Genomic DNA, 5,774 nt, shown 5'->3' on the forward strand with positions numbered 1-5,774 from the left:
CTGGATCGAGAGGAAAATATTAGAAGTTGAATCAAAGATCGAGGACGTTCGAATGAAATTTAAATGGTCGATCAGTATTGCATGGAAATCGAGGTAATACTTTACTACCTCTTTATGTTTTATGGAACATGTTGATATTGGTAAATGCATGAATAAGATAATGTTGGTCACTTTTGTGGAGTTTAATAATTTATTCACTCGATATAAATGTGGTAGAAATTCTGTAACTGAATACGGATCGAATGACTAATATAAGAGATTGAGGAATTGTTAGAATTAAATTACAAGTTTGTGATAAGTGATAAAGAAATCAGCCCTGGATTTGTAACTTATATTTTATATCATCAAAGGTTAAATGTTAAAGGTACTTTTATGGGAAATTATGAGAATATTTCGATTAGGTAAAATTATGAAATTATCCTTATGTTGGAAAATGACAAGTATTGTCTCTGGAAGTGGATTAGTAAAACGGAAAAGACATTGATCTGATAAATTTATTGATGTGCATAAGAAATGTTAGTTTTACTTGGAAATTATGGATAATCGGTTTTTAACCTCAATAGGGATTATGCAAGATACTAGAACTCTGTTAAGGAATCATTTCAAGATCAGAGAATGTTCGAGGAAACAACTAACCATAGGATCTTTAAATTATAAGTATGCTCGTTAAGAGTTAATACCGAAATCATCTGGTTAAGAAATTACAAAAATACCCTTGAAAGGTAAAAATAGCTCGAGTTAACCCTGAATGAGAAAGTTCTTTGAGAATTTATACTTAACTAAATGAATTACAGATTTAATTGTTAAGATCATGTCTTTGTACAGAAAATTTCTGATAACCTGTGGGTAACTTCTGAGAAGACAATCGATCTGAAAATCTTCGAGTTAAGAATAAATTATCGAGGGTGCTCTTTTGTCAAAATTATTTGAAAGGTCTGGAATAAATGATAAATTGGAATTAAATAATAAGACAAAATTGAAGGAAAGAATTAAAATACACCGGATCTGTAAAATGACCAGAATACCCCTGTAATGAAAAAGACTCAAGAATATTACCAAGCTCAGGAATGATTTGATATCCTCGAGCTCTGAAAAGAATGGAATGAAACTGGGCACCAGAATGACCAAAATACCCTTATGACCTAAAATTAGTAGAAGTGTTGGATTAATTAAGGAATCCAAATAAACATGGATATGGTACTGCTTTTAAAAGTTATGGATCACATATTAAGCCGAGCAATCAATGCTAGTGTATATGTCAGTACCTGAAATGTATAGATGTTACTTGAATGCGTGTTCGTCTTCTCAAGTGTGGTTCGATGATAATTTTGAAAGTACTCAGCTCAACTCAACTCTAGGTCACATTCGATAATAAGAAATGGATATTTGTTCGACAAATCAACCACGAAGACCAAATTAAATTAAACGGAAGTACAATATATATATTTGAAATCCGGAAACGTCTGGTTATCTGGAAAGCTCTGAAGTAATCGAGATAGACTTGACTGATAAACGAAATGAGTAACCTCAATGAATGAGGATTAAATAGGTGATTTGATGAGTTTGGGAACACTGTTGAACATACATGATGAATTATCCTTATGGGTTATAAAACATGAATCAAGTACGTATGTATTTCCTGATATCGTTGAAATATGGAAATGAAATAAAGACTATTGGAAGATCTATTCAGCGATGATTACGAAGATGATTTATGGACAAAAAAATTTTGGTATTAAAGAGTAAATACTCTGAAAAGGCAATAAATTGACGGGTTAACATGCATTAGTTCAGAGAGCTTGTTCAGTTCGAATTGTTCGATAAACCGATCGATTAACATGGATTGTAAATGTCTTGAAGCTTCGTTTCTCCTTTATTAGCTCAAATCACTCCGGGCATTCTAGAACGCTTTCCTGATGCACATGAATCATAGTGGAATTCTAAAGTATCAACTTTAAATGTCTGATTAGATCGGTTAATAATCGATTCTCTCCAATAGGACCTTGTTCTTAGAATCCAATCAAATTGAACGAGTTTCATGTTATCCTTACCGATAATTACAAAATGCCTCTGAAAAACACTTGGATCCTCTAGTGTGTTCCCTATGTACTACATAATTATTTTATCTGTTTTGAAATGAGGTACACTAAAATCTATGGTTACTGTTTTATGATGCACCGACTTACGGTGATGGTTTATGGACTATGGCTGATATATGATTATTGGTTTTCACTGATATATGATAACGATGATTACGGACCTATTGTGACTCTTGGGTAGGCTCACGGGCCCCAAGATGCTCCATTAGGTTGTCTCCCTTTTACCATGTGCTTAGGGTAAGCCCTATAGACTTACGGGCCTAAGGATACAGGCCCAAAGCCTATCCTTAGGTGGCTTCGTTTTTGCTATGTGCTTAAGGTAAGCCCTACGGACGTAGTTCCGAGGAACTGCGGATGGTGTACATGAAAAGGATTTAAACTACGAGTTTCAAAAGTGAAACTTCATTATGATGATTTACTGAACTATTACTCGTTTATTGTACCTACTATAATTTTATCGTACTGTTGGAACACACTAGACATCCTATTCGATCTCATGAAAACGTGATACTATGAATGCTTCCTATGAACTGTGATCTTCATGGTTTCTACTCGATGAACTACTAATGGAATCCTATATTATCTTACAAGCTGGTATACGTTTGATTCAATAAGGAAATTATGGCTTCACATTTATCTGCATGTCCTTTAGCATCACTTGGTAGTTCTGTATTACTGAGCTTTCCGAAGCTCACTCTATTACTCAACATTGCAGGTTAAAAGAATTGTATCAGTGCAGCTATCGACAACAGTAAGGGAGTTCTTCCGGCGTTGCTTTCAGAGTATGATACATGTGATTAGGGGGCATGTAATTGTATTTTGTTTTATATACGAATTTAAAAATCTGTTTTATTTCTGAATACTAATAAATGATTTTATACGTTACATGTTTAAAGAAAAGTTTTAAATTTTCCGCTATTTTTACAATGGGTCGCTCCGGTGGCCCTAATGTGACACTCCAGATAGGATCGAGATAACCGCATCGGTCTGAGGGAGTTACATAGATACTATCGAATTTTAGATTTAGTATCGATTTATATTAAAATTTTAAATGGGTATTATTATAATATTAATTTTATAATTTTAACTTCAATTATTATATCAAATCTTTATTATATTAACTTGATGATATGATTATTTTTTATATTACCTTTAGTATGTATTGATTTGATTGCTAACTTTAAAAACGTTTTAATTTTAAGCATTGAATTTTTCGATCGTACTTGATGATTAATCATTATTCTTTATCAGTTGTTATTTATGATAAGATTATTATGAAAACAATCGTATTTCATTCATCTTTTATTTTATTAGATTATTTTTTTTCATAAAATCTATTCATATTTAACAAAAATATATCTAAAGGTTTAGCGTATCAATATTTCAATCTCATTTGATGATTGTCCAATGAAATTATGTTTAATGTATAATATTTATTTTTTAAAAATAATGCTTCTCATCATTTAAATTTTTGAACAAACATTTTAAAACATTTAATAATAAAATATAAATTTTAGAAAACATTAAAATGATGAGATAAATTTATCAATGTTTATGATAACTGCAAAAAATAAAAATAAAATTTAATAACAACTTAAAATGGATAAAATCAACTTTTATAAAAAATATGATAATGTAAAATAAAAATAAATTATAAATCAACGTTAATCTGCCATATCATCCAATTACTTTTTTTTTTGTATTAAAAAGTTTACGACATGGTGTGTTAGTCTACATAAATTAATTATTAAATATATTATTATGGGAAGGTTTGACGAAATTTATTTAAGTGATAAACAGTTTAATATCACTTAAATAATATTTTATATTTAAATCTTTATGTATATAAAATATTTTGTTAAGAAATTCATTCACTAAAATTAGATATACGATATAAATTAATCTGAATTAATCAGAATAAAGGTATTGAATGGGAAGGAGAAAAAATATATCATTTTGTGCTATTCTTGTTAATTATCTCAATATCATGACGACATGCAACCGCATTATAAACTGGCTTCAAAACTTGTTTATTCCTCCGCCAAATAATTACTAATCTTAAAGCGTTAGTTGAAGTGCTGCTGACATTATCAACAGGTAAAAGTAAAACGAAGGATTTAAAGTTTAACCCTTCCCAAAAGAAGGTTCTGCTGTTTTATTGATTATGAAAAAGAAGGTTCTGAGTAGCGAGAATTGCAGAATTTGTTAATGGGTACGGCTCCCTAGTCCTTAATCTCCATCGTTCATCTACTTCGATGGTCAGTTTTCAATCTTCAACCTCTTTCTTTTGAACCAATTTCTGAATTTCACTTAGGCTAGCTGGAATTTGGAAAACTTTGTTTTTCCTTTCTATGTTTTTTTGTTTGCTTGTTTCTGTTGGTATTAGTTTACCTCAAATTGCATTTGGTTTCATTCTCAGATTCCCTCAAAGAAAAGGACTTGAGGCTCTAATTTGTTTCTCTCGGGACTCACTGTTTTACCAGATTCTAGTTCGCCAAGTCTCAATTTTGAGTACACTAAACATTGAACCTCAAAGTAAGTTTTAGCGTTAAAATCTCTTTCTTTAAAAACTGGGTTTTCTTTAGCTTCGAAAAAATCCAGTTGGGCAATCGGTGCTTTCGCTAATCCCTTTGATTTGTGACAAACGGGATTTTGGAGAAATAAGCATTCGACGAACTAGTTCTCTACTAAGGTTTGCTGCTCGGGTACAAGGAGTCTAGTATACTTTGAGGAATTGGTTTAAGTTTTTGCTGATCATGTAGAATTTAGAATTCGAAAGGGGTTCAATTGTAGTCATGTTCTATGGTGCCGTGGTATGTGACCCTTGGCTTATTGAGCCCAAATTGTTTGCCTTCAATGTTTATACTACCTCACACTTGGGGTTTAATTGTCATTTTTTGTTGGTACTCGTGTTTCTCGTATGAGTTTGGTCTATTTCTTTGACTCTGCCGCTGTTACTACCTCTACGGTTACTGGGTGATGCGTCATTGCTTCCTTTCTGCTCAATTCTATTGCGGGGTGAGAATGTAGTTTCGATTTTGTCTTTTAACTGTGCCCCATTTGTTTGCTTTTCTGCATATAGCACCTTTGGCTTATGATTAAACTGCAAAATATCTACAATCCACATCTCTTGTTTCTTCATCACTTCTAGGTTTTAGGACTGGCTTGGTTCAATGATCAGATTGCGATTTACAGTTGTGATATTTGCCTGTGTCATGCGTTCTATAATTTCTGTAGAAGTGGAGATTCACAAACCCTGCACATGAATTATAAAATTGAATATAAGAGTATTGGATCTTGAATATTTTTAGGATATTAGTAGCTAACCTGGAAAAGTTACACCTACCTGCCTAATTTATTGCATCTGTTACTGTTTACTTTTGCTGATACAATTGGTGTCCTATATGAGGGAGGTACGCTTGTGAACTAATATCCAGAACTAGATAATGCTTCTGTGAGATCTTGTTTTAACCTAAGCTGTATTTTATATGTTCATGTACATATAGAAATTGAATTTGTATAAGAAGTTTAGAGATGTTAACGGTACTCAACAGTTTCTAAATTGACCTCATTTTAACTTTTGTTTTATTTGGATCATTGCAGAGCTGGTACATGCTTTATCTTATTGAAAGGGCAAAGAAATGCTTAGATTTCTCAGCCACGCTCTATATTATT

This window comes from Hibiscus syriacus, unplaced genomic scaffold, assembly GCF_006381635.1.
Source record: "Hibiscus syriacus cultivar Baekdansim isolate YM2019G1 unplaced genomic scaffold, ASM638163v2 tig00110676_pilon, whole genome shotgun sequence".
Lineage (NCBI taxonomy): Eukaryota > Viridiplantae > Streptophyta > Magnoliopsida > Malvales > Malvaceae > Hibiscus > Hibiscus syriacus.